Below are 17,184 nucleotides of genomic sequence, written 5' to 3'. Positions count from 1 at the left end.
AAACGAGTTTATACAGGGGCAAAGGTGGTAAAGAGCTGTTGAGGATTAAGAGCATGAGGGAGGAGAAGAGAAGTAGGATTATTTGCTCAGAACACAGCAGAGCTGAATGGAGAAAGATTACTTTTATAATGAATGATGGTACTGGATTAATGAAACTTTCTCAAAGTACTCAGCAGAACAAGAATAGGAGCAGAAACAAGGGCAGTGAGGAGAGGCAAAAACTGGGGATTGGAGAGATGACAGAATGGTGAATGTGGAGATCCAAGTGATCAAAAATGATTATGAGAGAAGAGCACTGAGCAGCAGCAGCTCTGGAGTCAGAGTAGAGGGCTGTCAGGGTTGTGTTTCAGAGCAGTAGAGAAGTCAGAAAAGGATGGGGGACTGAAAAATCACAGGAGTAATTCATATGGGACTAAAAAGGCAGAGAGGTAAAAGAGGTAAGGTAAACTCTAAGATGGAGAACTCAGAAAACAGTATCAAGGTGACCATGTCATGAGGCTGACCATGACTTATTTTGGGAAAATTCTGTGGCCTGTGCTCTGCAGGAGGTCAGACTAGATCATCACAATGGGCCCTTCTGGCCTTAGAATCTATGATGTGGAGTGGTCAACAGATTCCTAATGATTCGGCCCCACAGTCCTGCATCTATACACACTTATTTATCTGCCCACACATCCCAGATGTCTTGTCCTCCCAACTGTCTGTGAATGAAGTTTACCTGTTATCTCTCCACCTGCTGTACTACGAGCTCCCTCTGTGCCCTCTACCTCTTTAATTACTCCTCGGTTTCCCACATCTACCTATTCATCTCTTACATTTGCAAAGCTGTCACAAACACACCATTTGAAATCAGTGCACAAAAAAATCAGTTCTCTTGCCCTATAGCTGCTGGACAAGAAAACTGATTTGTGTGCATTATGCAATGAATTTAAATGCTATATTTGTGACAGCTTTGTAAATGTAGGATTTGAACAGGTGAGAGTAGGGTGAATGGAGGAAAATCAAACATGATCAAAACCAACTGAAATAGAAAAAAAATTACAAACACACTGAATCATTTGAACCATCGTTATCCATAATGCCACTGGACCAAAATGCTATTAAGTCTGCTTTAGCTTTACACACACATTAGAAAGTCTGTCTCAGACTGCAACTAATCACTACTACAGCCCCCTTTCATCAGGCTATTTTGAGCCTCTCTTGGCTCCAGTCACGGTATTTAGATCATTTGAACACTCAATGATGTTTAAAAAGCAAATTCCTGAGACCACAGCACATACCAATGATTGTTTTTTCCACCTTTTCCGATCCCCTCCCTACTCTGCCCCCAACTCTGTGGAAAAAACAGCGTTCAAGGAAGGAAACAAAAAACAAGAATTTTGACCTGTCTTCCCTGATCTTTCTTCTAAGCAGGAATTTGCTGTTCTGCTCCATTGATATCTACTGCACTGTCAGCAGAAAGCCTCCCCAGGGAGCTTAGGGGTGCAGCGCCCAGGCAAGCACAAGTGGAACACCACCAAGGATGACAAATTAAGCTCTAATGTGTTTGTTTGAGACTTACTCACTGGGCTTGGTCAGCAGATACAATATCTCCTCTGCTCTGTGGAGATCTTTGTTTTATTGGGGATATAGAGGTATTTTTTTTTTTATTTTGCTTTTGATCACTAGAGCAATGGTCTGCTCCACTGCCACCCCCTGAGGGTAAAAGGAAACTGCCAGAGCTTTGTGCGCTATCCTTATGATTATTAATAACATGGAATGCCTTGTGAGGTGGGGTGGGTGGTTGTTTTTCAATGGAATTAGATTCCCTTGTCACCAACAGCAGCCTCCTAAGGTTACATGATTCCAAGGCTCCTGTGTCTTTCATGCTGCTCAGGTAGTATGAGGTCAGAGTAGTAGATTTTCTCCTAAAAATAATCAAGAAGTGCTGTTCTTGTTATAGACTTCTGTGGCTGAAACCTTCCCCCTCTCCCCCATTAGCAACCCGAGCCTCTAAATTATTTATTCCAATCTCTCTTCTGGGCTTGTCAATGCATGACAATTTTAGAAGCTTATCAAGCTGCTGTTTGCTAGGGGCTAAAATCTGAACCACCAGTGTGGTGTTCCCCCCACCACACACACACACACCCTGCAGGAAACAAACAAACAAAAAAGACACTAGTCACTTTCTAAATAATGAACATGCTTTTACAAAATACGCTTAAACTGGACCCCTCTACTGCACATTCTTCTCAGTCAGGAGTTCCTCTCATCTATAGTAACCTCTCTGAACTCCACTTACCAAATGCTTTGGGGGGAAAAGAATAGCAAGGGACTAGCTGTGAGCCTAATGTTCCTCCTTTAGATACTGTATTAAGCATTACAGTGAGCTATGTCAAAGGCCTCAGACAGAAAAACAAACAGCTTCACACATAAAGACAGGTCTCCATTATCCAGAACAGATCAATTTCTCTATGTGACTGATGGAGCTGAGGTGAAAATATGAAAACCAGAATGATGTTAGCTTGATATTTTATTTTTGGTAATGAAAGTGATCTATTGCTGTTTACTTAGTAATTCCAAAGAACATCAGCACAGAAGACAGGGTAAAAAATGTTGGCTACAGTGTTGTATATGTAGCCAGAATTCAGGATGAATCTAATTGCACACAGTTTGCAAAACATTGGTATTTCATCATCTTTTATTTATGGAATTCATTAAAATGTGAGATGCTAATATACCAAGCACGAAAAAGAAATCCTATAAGCAATTCTCCATATCATTGAAACCATTAACCATACACCAGTAGATGGCTTAGAGGAACACCTCACATTCTAATGATCAACCCCTTCACTCCTGACAGATTGTATTGAACGTCCATTTACTTCAGTGGCATGTCAGGACAAACCATGTAAAGTTGCAAATAAGTAGTGGAGAGAGAATAGAATGCCTGCATTTTGGTTGTTACATACTGGATGTAGAAATTATTTTTATAAGATCCGGGGATAGGGACAGAGCTCTCAGATACACACTATCTGCATAATCAACCAATTTTAGAAAGATTAAATATTCACATCAGGCTTCTTGAGTTGTGATAATATGGCTTTTGGGTTCTGATGGTCTGGGAGGAATTTTACCACTGAATAACAATTGTGGCTATTATTGAAACTGTCAGGGTTAGTCTCTCCTGAGTGGCCCTCTCTTTAAACTCTTGCTTGATGGCGATTCTGTTTTCCCACCAGGTTACAAATGATAGTTTCCATAAAATGGAGTTTGGGGGATTTTTAGTGACTTAGCCTGAATTCAGATTTCTAGCACACCCATGTACTTCAATCCCAAAGAGATGTTTGGATCTGGAGCTTTAGGAAAGGCCTATCTCTTATAGCAATCTCAATAGTTCAGGGGCAGAGGACGTAAAGTACAAGTTAAGGTAACAGGTAACTAAATTAAATGGGAGTATCTGGGTAAGAATAGTGAGAAGATTGACTGTACAAAGAGAAGTTATACTCTGTTGGGGTGTGTTAGCACTCTTCCTAAAGTCCTTCTAAGATTCTTTTTTATATGTATAACCATTGGAGAAGTTGGCACAATTCCTGCCCAGGGAATTACACTGAGGTTGAAAATATTCCTCTCAGCAAAAGGAATTGCCAGTCTGAGCCTAAGTTTAGCTCTGTAAGGGAAATCTGGGGCTGTTCACTGGCTACATTATGTAATGTACAGCTCTTAATTTATTTAGGATAGTCACATTATTTAAGGTATGTAGGTTGCTACTGAATATCTAAATTAAAGTTGCTATTTAAATCCACTCTTTCTGTTAAAATATTTTCAGTAAAGTGCATCTTAATATCCTATTATTCAGTATCCTAACATTGGCTTCAAAACTAAAATTATATAAGATTATATAATTAGACATACATTTAGAGGAGAGAGAGAGGTAATGAAATGACCATTGTAGAGCCCCATTCTTTCTGATCTGTACTAGCTCCTCCATTCTGTTCCCCAGTCCCTAAAAAGCAGCCAGTTCCCAGAAGTTTTCCACCTGACACTTAGAGACCTCCTTAAGGATTAACAATCCCACCAAATATTTTTTTGGGGGAAAGGAAATCCTAAATTGATCTATTTTTTTGTAGATATTGTCTTGTTAATAATAACAGAGATTCAGTGTCTACCTGGTGGTGCTCATCTCATTAAATTGAGCAGTATGGATACGTTATGTTGACAGTAATGCATTAACACCACCCTATTAAATAAACTGGGTGTTCTTTATAAATGGATGATCAGGTTCATTTTGGCTTAAGAATACCATATTTATTGATGTTTTATGTGAAATGCTCAAACTTGATGACTAATTTTTATAGGCATGGCTCATAATCAGGATTTTAAAGCATTTTATTTCCCAAAGTCAAATAGATTTTGACAATTTCTTATGGCCACAATGAAGAGGTTTATTGTTATTGTTCCCATATCATGTTCGTAGGGTAGCTAGACAGAGCTCCCTGAAAAATGTCCCCATTTGTCTTTGTAATTGTTATGAATATGTACCTCCAGCATTGCTTCCTGGTTTTTGTGCTGATTCCTCAGCTGTCCTGCCCCTTTTTCTATTGAGGTCAAACTCAGAAGAGACAAATACATTTTATAGAATATATATGGCTAGATTCCCACTATCTATTTTAAGTGGGATATTAAAATATTAAATAAATGCCTATCCAAGGCTCTAGGTACTCTAACATCTTAATAGACAAAATGCCAGCAATATTAAGAAACGGTCTTATGGAAGTACTAGTATTCATATTTCATAGATGGTGAACTGAGAGGCTTGCCCAAGATGGTGGAGGAAGACTGTGGAAGAGCAAGGAATTGAACCCAGGTCTCCTAAGTCCCAGGATAGCACCCTAATCATCCTTCCTTGCCCTTTTACAGTCTCAGATGACATACTCAACCAAGGAAGTACAAACCCCTTTATATTCCTATGCTGTCTGCCCAGACCTTGTGTCCTGGCACATAGGAGTAAGTGGGGACTACTCATTTGCCTACTCCCTCCTTGCAATGGGTGGGGAATGAACAAAGCCTTGGCTTCAAAGTAGTTAAGCCAGGCAGGTGTGGAGGGGATGGAGATGGAATGGGGACACAGTTGTGAGGGTCTCCAATCAGGAAAACTTTTAAACACGCCAATGTGCTTAAGTGCTATTCTGAATAGGGATGGTTTCCTAAATCTGGATCTTACTGGTGGTACAAGTCAACGGTAAATTACTAACCTCTGAGAGTGAGAAGAAGCAGCGGAAGAATTGTGACTCCAGGGCAGTGGTTCTCAACTTGTGGCCCGCAGACCGCTGGCAGCCCAGTCAGCACAGAGCTGCAGCACATAGGTTTAGAACCACTGCTCCAAGGTCTCCCCTGAGTAACAATGCCTCCTTGTGGTGGTGCCCTGTAGAGTATCTGCACAGGTCTGGAATAAAGCACTCTCTAGGAATGATATACATGACTAAAGAAATGAAAATGCCTTTTCAATGCGTTTTTTAGCATTTTCATTTTTCATTGTTGATAGTTTTTCTATTTACAAATAAAATTCTATGAAATTTGAAAATAATCATAGTATTAATAAATCCTGTGATGACCCCAAACTTGCTATTATTATATGAGCAAAGTCATTTTAACAAAGAACAAATGTTAATGGCATCCATTAGTTGGCAGATTGATTAGATCTGTGCTGACACAAATGAGCAGTTCATATTCATATTCAGATCCCTAGACCTAATTGGCCTCATCTAAGCAACACACGTCCATCTGGGATGTTATCAGCAACATAAGCATCTGAATACAGAGAATGTCTTATATACTGAGAAGAGTGGCACTGCTATCTTTGTATATTTCTTATATTTGTATAACTACTGCAGAAAAATATTACAGACTTTATTTTTAGGTAAAATATGAAATTGGCTAATCCCGTGAGTCATGCTGTATGAGAAAAAGTTTGTGGATTTGGTTTTGCATAGCCAGTTACCACAGGAAATTTTGTTGTCTGCAGATTCAGAAAAATACTTTCTTGTAGCAGACTGGACATTGTGGTTAAATTTTTCAAACTTGGATGCTTAGTCCAAGTCCATAATAATTGAACCAGTTTTCTGAAGTACTGAGTACACACTACTATCATTGAAGTTATTAGGAGCATCTCTAACAACCACACCATTTATCTAAAGTCCTAATTATGGATATAGGAGTTTCATGTTAGGCACCCAAGTTAGAAAACATTAGTTCATGTGAAAGCATAAATTTTAGTCACTACACATTATTCTCTTCGTATCTTGCTTTTTTTGACCTGTAGCGGTGATTTGTAGCGTCATTTAATTGCCTTTGTATTTTGTTTTATATGAACTTGAAGCATTACAAAAGAGAACAGGTTAGGAGACAACACAGGAAGCTGCTGTTCTCAACTTCGAGAAACATTCACTAATTTCACGTTGTGTTATAATGTCTGTTTGACATAAAATTAAGCTAGCAGATGAGAGCAGTGAAAAACAAGGGCTCTTCTATCCTCTAACTGGCAGCTAGTGCAACTTGGTGACTCTCTAATGTGTTAACTATGTTAGCACATCATTCTCTCCTTGTGAGCTGTGAGATGGTAGATGGAATGCCCATGGATATGTGGAAATGTTGTGAAAAATTAAATGGGTGACTGAAAGTATGACTTACTGAGGCAATTTCTACAAGTCAAAAACCTGATGTTTCAATACACACTCACACAAATTATATGGTTTTTATACCAGCTACTGATATAGCTACCTTGTTCTAAATACAAGAGCCTGTTGGTATAAATCAGTTAGTGTAAATAAGCATAACTCTATTGAAGTCAATGAAGGTACAACAACTTGCACCAGATGAGTTTCAAAAACAGAGCTGGCACGCCATGCACTTCCCCACTCTCTTCCAAAAAAGAGTTTTGTTGGTCATGTAGTCCTGGGGGCTATTAGGTTTTGTAGTTTCCCACATGGTGAGGGCATTTACTATTGATATCAATGTGAGTGGGAGTCAAACCAGCCAAATGCAGCTTTCCTTTCTGTGTCCCACCAAGATCTCCCTCCACATTGTGGACTTCTGGCCATCAGAATTTCCTATCAATCTCTTACCCTTCACCAGTGACTCCTGACCTCCCTAACTTCTTGTATGAGTCCATCACCTGGATCAGCACAGCTTAGAACTAGCAGCATGTTAGCTTCTATTTATACATGTTTATCTATATGCATGTAAAAACCAGCTCTTTATGTCTTTGTAATTCCCCCCCAGATCCTCTAAATTGACCAAAAGCCACTTCTCCCAGGCAAAACCAACTGACCAAAGCCAAATGAAGAGTTTGCCACTTTCGTGATATAAAGAATGTATCGGGACCCTTAGGAAGATTTCCCAAAAACAAAGAATTTCTTTTTTTAAAAGAGAAAGTCTATGCTAGGATGAGTTGTGGCATATGAAATTTGAGGGGAATTAGTTTCTTTCTTGGGAAGCCATTGGGGAATGGTGTTTAAAAATTGGGCTTTTCATGGGAAGCTAGCCTCCAATTACTCTGCAAATGGAAGTATCCTCTATGGACACATTTCAAGACGATATTCTGATATGCAAACAAATATTTTGCAGGGATGCCAGCAGGAAGAAAAAAATAGCCAAAAGGAAATAAATAATATAGCAAAGCATCTGAAACAGTAGAGTGGGAAAGGAGTCTCATAACAACAAGACATTCCTCCAGCATAGGAGTCTGAATACCTGTGGCTGGCTAAACAAGCCTTGAACTATAAAGAGAAGAAAAAACACTGGGCATCTACATTGATTATCTGGGTGCGTGTATTTCATATTATTCTCGCAGAAGCCTGTATACACTATATTGTAATGTTCATTGTGCCACGAAATGTGCTGCCCCCAAACCCTGCTGAGTTATCTTGCCCTCCTCCAGCAGGGTAACTCTGGATTCATTGCTTGACTGCTCTCTCATAGTGGGTACCATGTGAGGTAGGACAACATTTTGCTGTACGTCTCCACCCACATCATGTGAGACATTTGATGTGAGGGGACAAATATTGTGGGATGTGTTCAAAGGCAAGTACGAGGGTGTATGTACAGCATGCAGAAGATCAAGAAACCAAGGTCACTAGGACAAGCCCAAGAAAACCTGTAATAAGCACATAGAATGGAAGAGAATACTGCATTAGTGGATCATACTACAAATGATATGATTATTCAGATTCTGCCTGTCTGTTTCATTATCATTTTAATTGCTGTACATGAAGGCATATTATATATTAAGTAAGGCAAGCTGCAAGATAATGAAACTATGTATAATAAACCCTCTCATTGCACTAGCATAAGAATCTTCATCATTATAGTGTCATAGGAATAAATTTGTTCTACTATAATTGTTTTTATATTTACAAAAATCTCAGCTATATTAAGCTTTAGTACACTAATTAGATTGTACATTACAGTACCTGTACGTGTGATTTTATTTCTGTTCACAGCTGGCAGATGGCGTGATGCATAAGAGTCTGTTATTAAGAAGTGAAGAATTTTAAAGAGGTAAGTATTACTGCATGCTTTGCTGTTTGTTGGCTTTCACTGTGTCTGCAGTGTTCATATCACAGAGCAAAATAAACCTTAGGCCCAGATCCTCAAAGATAGTTAGGCTCCTAACTTCCATTGAAATCAGTGGAAGTTAAGAAAACAACTCCCACTGAGGTCATTGGGAGTCCATAGGAATTCAGGCAGGTCCTTAAGTGCTTTGCTGAATCAGGGCTTAAGCATATACTGAAGTCCATTTCTATTCAACTTCTAGACCTATTGACTTCATTGGAATTTAAGCAAGCACATGAAGTTAAGTATGGGCTTAAGTGTTCTCCTGAATAAGGATGCTTTTCTGTCTTGTTGGCAGAAATAACTCCCTTACTTACTACATGAATAAAGTTACTCACTAACTATAAAATCTGAATAAAATACAGGAAGGGGCGTCTCAGGATTAAACTTGACCTCTTTTGGAGGGGCACATTCTGTGCCCCCACCACAGCCCCAGGGCCAGAGGAGCTGTCAACTCCCGCTGTGAGGAGCTGTCAGCTCCCTACGCGGCCCCAGAGCCAGAGGACGGAGCTCGCTGAGCCCCTGCCATGACCCCAGGAGGAGCTCACTTTCCACACTGTGGCCCCAGGCCTGGAGGAATTCTGTGCCCCGCCAATGATTGGAGGGCCTATGCCCTTGCTTGCTCCCTCTTCTGCACACCCCTGAATATAGGATACACTTGGAGAAATTTGATATTTAGTGAGAAACAGATTTTAAACCAGGTAAATATTGAATGATATTCTATGATATCTCTTTTGCGTAGGAAAATAGATAAAATAATAACAATAGGAAATATTAGACATTTCTCATTTTTAATAATAATGAGAAAATGTATGTTTGCTAGAAGTGTATTTTAACTTGAAAAACAATTTTGTCAAAATCAATACATTACTTGTTAAAAATACTAAACTCCATTAGTTATTAAGACAAATGCAAACATGTATAGTAATGCAGTACATCACCATTTGCTAGAAGAGGATGATAAAAAGTAGATTTTGCATTCTGACTCAAGAGTTTTAATATTTCTTGATTACATGATTATTATGAGAAATTTCCTTCAGAGGCTTCTATGTCTGCCCAACAGTAGCCTTACTGAAGGCCAGCATGAATCAAGAACAACAACACTTATTGGTAGTCTTTGCATGGATGGTGCCTGAGAGCCTTGATAATAACAACGCTCTAGGTGGGTGCCTAGGATTCGGGGCTTTTGTGTCTTAATAAGCACTGGTTCAACTTGAGAACAATGGGCCCAAATGACTCCTGCTGAAGAACAAACCCTGAGTAGCTCCATGAGAGTGTCCTCAAGTTATTCCAAGGGGAAGAGAAAGTCCTTCTCCCATAACCTAAGGATTCCCTCAGATGTGCAGAAGTCTGTGCCCATCCATAGGAAAGCCCTATGCCTTCACACAGGTACTGGAGATCCCACCCTGTGTACAGTTTCCCAGAAGCATAGCTCCTTTGGAGCTGTCCTTGCAGCCCCCTTTAAGGGGGTTCTCAAGGCTGGGGGACTGTGCACAGAAATGTGAGAGTCCCAGAGTATTTTCTGTAGAGTTGAGCAGCTCATGCATGTCCATCCCACACACACCTTTGTCATAACCCGCCCCCATCCTACTCCCTTCTCAGCTTTAGATCTTTAGACCAAGAAAGAGCTCTCAGTACTGCTCTGTTACAGCTTGCCCCAACAGTCCACTTTAATAGGGGTTCCCCAACATGGACAGGAACCACCATGGGTGGCAAATGACTCCCACATTTGGGGAGGCTGGGCCTGAGCACTGGAAGCTCCCTAGAAGTGGGAGGGGCCACCAGCACCCACACTGTGGCCCTGCCTCTTGCTCCACCCAAGGCCCGCCCTCCACTTAGCCTCCTCCCCCGAGGCCAACCCATGCTCCACCCCCACTCTACCCTCGGCCCTGATCCTGCTCAGCCCCCTTCCCCAAGGCCCCCACCACTCGCATCTCTTTGCTCCCTCCCATGAGGGGACATCCCGCCACTTGTGCCTCCATCCCCTCCTCCAAGAGGCTTCCCCACTACTCGCACCTCTCTCCACCCTCTCCCAGCCAGCATGGATGTCTAGATGCTGTGTAGACATACTCTTAGAATCCTTGGGAAACATAAATAAAATATAATCTCCACAGATAACCTAGTTCAGATTTCTAAATGTTATTCCCTATGCAGTTTAATTTCATTGGCATTTTCATTGCATTTACATTGTGTGTTTGTGTAAACTTAAAAAAAACTGTACCATATGAAACATTCATGCATATAGAATTTTTAAAGAGGTAATCTAAAGAACAATTTCATAGCCTCTCTCATATCAGGCATTTAAACATTTCAGGGAGCTAAGATTTCATTTCAGTTACATATACACACTTTAAGAATCAGGTTCCGTGATGAGCTTTCAGAAATGTCCCTGTGAAATGGATTTAGATATGTATTAAATACATAACATGCAAGAGAAGTAGGAGCTTGGAATCCCAGAGATTCATCTGGCTGAGAAACACACTTATCCCACAATGCCCCGGGGAAGGTTACCTAATCTTATTGCCTGAGTTTACCTTCTTTATAGGGTTTTGTGTGCAGAGTCAGGGAGAAGGGAAGGTTGCAGTATTAAAGGTAAATGATAACTAAAAGCACCTTTACTGTGCTATTTTGGCACTTCCAATTCTGGACCTGTTTGGAAATCAGATGTGATAAAACATTTAACCAGATGGTACAATTTCAAAACAAATTTGGTTTGAGTTCCATTCTAAATATCAGCAGTGGCTTATCCAAACTGTTGTTCATGCTTCATTTACTAGCAATAATGGCAACATGTTGCCCTTCACCAAGGTCCCGATCCTGCAAAGATTTATGCACATGCTTAATTTTACACACCATCAGCACTTCCGCCAAATCCTGTAGAACTACTGAGAGTGTGTAAATGAAATTGATTGAAAATGAAAATTGGGTATTGTGGAAAAACATGTCCAGAAACTGAGCGCACCTGAAGAAATATACAAAGGTTTTATGCTTAAGGAACCAACCAAATCTAAAATGCATTTCTATGCATGTCGGGAAGTGAATGTGCTAATTGTAATCATCCAAACCCCTTTCCAACCTATATTTAAATGGATCCACAGTTGACTCCATGAGTATATTTAGATCTCAGAAAAATAAAAGTCTCGGAAATCTTAACACTGAATCAGAAATAAGTGGTTAGTTATGAAGTCTGAAAAAGAAACTCTTGAAAACACTTCAGTGGTTGGTTAACCACAATACAGAAACAGCAGCAGCATGAACTAAAACCAGCTTCTTAATAAAAGGGAAATTCAAATGATTTAGTAAGGTACAAGAAATAGATAAAGAAATGCAAAACTGCAATCTCGACAGCCCTATTAACTACCAGTACAAGAACAAACATGTCATGACTGGCACACATCAGAATACATGAGGAACATTGACACAACCAGGTTTCAAAACAAACCCTGTAGGAATAAAGTCACCATTAATAAGCTATGTTTAGTTAACCAGGGACCTAACAAATGCCTTCATCAAACTCTCATTGGATGATGTCAAATGTTAATTTTTAAAAGGCCCTGTAATGAGAGGAGATGTCAGCAAATGATTGCCTGTGTCCGCTTAACTTTCAGTCCTTTGCTTTGATGCCACAGCGTCTATTAAAAGGTCTCAATTTTATATGGCAAGCAAGCTAGACCACAACAGAAACTATGCAACATAACTAATTGCCCCCAGATAATAGTTAAAATTGCAACAGCTAGGTAATCTTTTTAATTAATTGGCTGAGAAAATTCATCTTACACTGCGGGGAGGCGGGGGATGGAGGAGAGGCATGGAAAGAAGCCATACTCATGGGGGCGGGGTGAGTTGAGGATGTAGGCACTGGAGAGCACAGAACAAGAAGAGAGCGCTGTGTGATTGGCTGATGCTAGATATACTCTGAATCCCGTCTGTAAATGTACTGCTGTGGGTAAACTAGCACCCAACTTTCCTCCCCACCCCAGCATTGGTTTAGTATAGTCACCGGATCAGGAAGCATCATGCTGGACTAAGCTTTGCATCCTTGTGTAATGCTGACAGACCCCAGTTGTTGGCAGGCAGGATCAGACCTCTGGATCTAAATGCATGAGCCTCTACTTCATGAGCTAAATTACAATGGCCCTTAGCAAAGACTGTAGCAGAACAATTTCCATCCCACCATCAACTTCAGCCTGGTCCAGTCCACACAAGAGATCCACTTCCTGGACACTACAGTGCTAATAAATGATGGTCACATAAACACCACCCTATACCGGAAACCTACTGACTGCTATTCCTACCTACATGCCTCCAGCTTTCACCCTGACCACACCACACGATTCATCGTCTACAGCCAAGCTTTACGATACAACCGCATTTGCTCCAACCCCTCAGACAGAGACAAACACCTACAAGATCTCTATCAAGCATTCTTACAACTACAATACCCACCTGCAGAAGTGAAGAAACAGATTGATAGAGCCAGAAGAGTTCCCAGAAGTCACCTACTACAGGACAGGCCTAACAAAGAAAATAACAGAACGCCACTAGCCATCACCTTCAGCCCCCAACTAAAACCCCTCCAACCCATTATTAAGGATCTACAACCTATCCTGAAGGATGACCCAACACTCTCACAAATCTTGGGAGACAGGCCAGTCCTTGCCTACAGACAGCCCCCCAACCTGAAGCAAATACTCACCAACAATCACATACCACACAACAGAACCACTAACCCAGGAACCTATCCTTGCAACAAAGCCCGTTGCCAACTGTGCCCACATATCTATTCAGGGGACACCATCACAGGGCCTAATAACATCAGCCACACTATCAGAGGCTCATTCACCTGCACATCCACTAATGTGATATATGCCATCATGTGCCAGCAATGCCCCTCTGCCATGTACATTGGTCAAACTGGACAGTCTCTACGTAAAAGAATAAATGGACACAAATCAGATGTCAAGAATTATAACATTCATAAACCAGTCGGAGAACACTTCAATCTCTCTGGTCACGCAATTACAGACATGAAGGTCGCTATCTTACAACAAAAAAACTTCAAATCCAGACTCCAGCGAGAAACTGCTGAATTGGAATTCATTTGCAAATTGGATACTATTAATTTAGGCTTAAATAGAGACTGGGAGTGGCTAAGTCATTATGCAAGGTAGCCTATTCCCCCTTGTTTTTTCCTAACGCCCCTCCCCCCAAGACGTTCTGGTTAAATTTAGATTTATGCTGGAAATGGCCCACCTTGATTATCATACACATTGTAAGGAGAGTGGTCAGTTTGGATGAGCTATTACCAGCAGGAGAGTGAGTTTGTGTGTGGGGCGGGGGGTGAGAAAACCTGGATTTGTGCTGGAAATGGCCCACCTTGATTATCATACACATTGTAGGGAGAGTGGTCACTTTGGATAAGCTATTACCAGCAGGAGAGTGAGTTTGTGTGTGGGGCGGGGGGTGAGAAAACCTGGATTTGTGCTGGAAATGGCCCACCTTGATTATCATACACATTGTAGGGAGAGTGGTCACTTTGGATAAGCTATTACCAGCAGGAGAGTGAGTTTGTGTGTGTGTGTTTTTGGAGGGGTGTGTGTGTGTGAGAAAACCTGGATTTGTGCTGGAAATGGCCCACCTTGATTTTCATACACATTGTAAGGAGAGTGGTCACTTTGGATAAGCTATTACCAGCAGGAGAGTGAGTTTGTGTGTGTGGTTTTTGGAGGGGGTGGGGGTGAGAAAACCTGGATTTGTGCTGGAAATGGCCCACCTTGATTTTCATACACATTGTAAGGAGAGTGGTCACTTTGGATAAGCTATTACCAGCAGGAGAGTGAGGGGCTATTACCAGCAGGAGAGTGAGTTTGTGTGTGGGGGGGCGGAGGGTGAGAAAACCTGGATTTGTGCTGGAAATGGCCCAACTTGATTATCATACACATTGTAAGGAGAGTGATCACTTTAGACAAGCTATTACCAGCAGGAGAGTGGGGTCGGAGGAGGTATTGTTTCATGGTCTCTGTGTATATAATGTCTTCTGCAGTTTCCACAGTATGCATCCGATGAAGTGAGCTGTAGCTCATGAAAGCTTATGCTCAAATAAATTGGTTAGTCTCTAAGGTGCCACAAGTACTCCTTTTCTTTTTATTAATCTCTAAGTGGTCTTGGTGCCACTAAGGGGACAGAAAACCAAAACCAGACCCAGGAGCTGTGTGGGTTACACTGGCTTTTGCCACACATAGCTCAGCTGTAAGTGCCCATGTTCCCGCTCCACTGACCCACCAATCTACACTTCTCACCTTGAGCAGAATGGAGTCTTTTAGACCTAGATTTCCCAAGGAATTTAAAAGGGAGTTAGTGCCCAGCTTCAATTGTATCCGGGCACCTAAGTCCTTTATCCTCGTCTGAAAATCTCAATTCTAGTGAGTGAGGAAATGGGCAGGGGGAACAACCAGGGAAAGGCAGCAAAAAACATGAAAGAGCAAAAATGAATAAAAATAGACAGCCAAAAAGAGAGGAGTTGAGGGAAGGGAAGAGGAGAGGAAGAATGGAGACAGGAAACAGGAGGACAGAAAGTGAGAGGCTACACGTCATGGCTACACATGCAGTAGAGAGTTGGCTTGCACAGTTACTCAGGGTATAGGCGACTTAGGTTCTTCTAGACTGCCTCTCCTCTGAAACTCTTTTCTCAGGAATCATGGGGACAAGACTTCAAATTCTTCACAATTAAAATCACTCATATTTGAGCCTACCAGTCTGCAACCAAGAATGTCAGGACAAGAAGCCATGCATTAATCTACCAGTTTGGTTGATTTTGACAGAGTCTTTCCTCATGAAAGGACGAGGATCCTGGTGGGATAACTGTGGGGCATCCGATGAAGTGAGCTGTAGCTCACGAAAGCTTATGCTCAAATAAATTGGTTAGTCTCTAAGGTGCCATAAGTACTCCTTTTCTTTTTGCAAATACAGACTAACACGGCTGCTACTCTGAAACCTGTGGGGCTTATGAAACTCAATTATGAGACACTTTCCTAGTGGATGGACATTTTCATCAACATTTCATTTTTTTGAAGGGCAGAATGCCATCCCAGCTACAATATGATGAGGTCTTGATCCCCCTCATGAAACTATCTAATTATTACCCTCTGTCAAACCTCACCTTTTTTGGAGAGAATGATTAAGGAGGCAGTTGCTAAGCAACTTAAGGAGCACCTGGACAATATGAGATTTTTAGATATCTTTCAATCTTCAAGTGATGGTTTCCAGACAAGTTTTTATAATCATGTTAGATCCATATTTGATACCATTGATCATGGCACATTACTGACCCAGCTAGGCAGGATGAAAAAAAGTTGCTTTGGGCAGTTCAGTTAACTTTTTGGGGGCAGATTTCAGGAGTTGGTGAGGAACCAATCCAAGTTCTTCTGCATGGAGTATCAGCATGATCAATTTCATTGCCATTGTTTGTTTATATGTACATAGATATATACAGATTCATACATATGAGAGAGAGAGAGAGAGGTCAGTCAACAGACAACATGATTGCCATCATTTTCTTTTTCTTCATGTTCCCACTGAACCCCAAATGAATTACATAGAAATTCTCTGGCTTCCAAACAAGAGAGAAGAAAACCTGAAATTGTATCTTTATCCTGACTTCAGCTAATGGACCTACGTAGTGAATTCCCGATTCTTATTCTTTTTTCATATGGCTGGTGTAGAGCAGAAACTACAATTTCACTTGAAGTTGATTGAGCCAAATGGTTACTCAATTCCCAATTAAAACAGTGTGAATGAAGTGACAACGGGATAATTTTTGATCTGTGTAGCAAACAATGGGGGTGCCATGCATGGATGGCTTGCAAAATTTCCCCTTAAGGCTTCTCTACTGCTTAAAACTGAGAAGTGATGTGGACCTTGGCTATCCGAAAGTTTTCTGTGCCCAGTGAACCAGCTAAACCTTTCCACTTCTGGGAGCGTGTAATCCTAAATGCAACAACCTGTGCAATGGCTAAGAAATCAACTAACAATGAAAAATACTTCTCCTGAAGAACCTGGGCCAGCTTAGAAACAATCTGACAGTATTAAAATAGCCTGGTTGTTTACATAAAGCATCATGGTGTTGATATGCTGCATGGCCTGAGGGAAAGAGACACACAGTAAAATGCATTGAAGCAATGAGGTCAAAAGAAATCATTTCTGAAAAGCACTCATCTTTTTCAGTATTGGGAGGAAATGTCTTTTCTAGAAATTGATTCCCCCTGGCTCTATATGGATTGAACGACATACGTTTAATGCAGTGGCATTCTCTGTGGCACAAAAATCCTCTCCCTATTGCTAGCCAACTTATTTGTCACTGAGGAGGCTCTGAAATAAGTTATTAAAGGGTTAATAAAAAAGTAGTGCCAGTGTGTAATTTCAGCTCTATTACGCTGTAATATTGACTTTCTCTGGTATCAAGTTTCTATAGCATAACCAGATTTATACTGTAGTTCCAAGCATCAGGAACATAAATCACCGAGTAGGAGCAGCCTACAGATGCAGCCAAGTAAATCCTTATTAGCTATAAGGGCATTCAATCCGCACTTTCAA

General features: G+C 41.0%; 1 long non-coding RNA gene across 1 annotated transcript in view; it reads right to left on the bottom strand.

Annotated features, from left to right (window-relative positions):
* Positions 1-16,393, bottom strand: part of LOC122465310 — a 30,504-nt gene extending 14,111 nt beyond the window's left edge. Inside the window, exons 1-2 of the long non-coding RNA XR_006290054.1 lie at positions 16,379-16,393; positions 15,489-15,493 (exon numbers count right to left, since the gene is read on the bottom strand). This is a non-coding gene — a long non-coding RNA (uncharacterized LOC122465310). The remainder of the gene's footprint in view (positions 1-15,488; positions 15,494-16,378) is intronic.
* Between the last annotated feature and the right edge of the window lie 791 nt (positions 16,394-17,184).

Source organism: Chelonia mydas, chromosome 3, assembly GCF_015237465.2.
Source record: "Chelonia mydas isolate rCheMyd1 chromosome 3, rCheMyd1.pri.v2, whole genome shotgun sequence".
NCBI lineage: Eukaryota > Metazoa > Chordata > Testudines > Cheloniidae > Chelonia > Chelonia mydas.
Note: the sequence above shows the minus strand (reverse complement) of the source record. Positions and strands in the feature narration are given on the sequence as shown.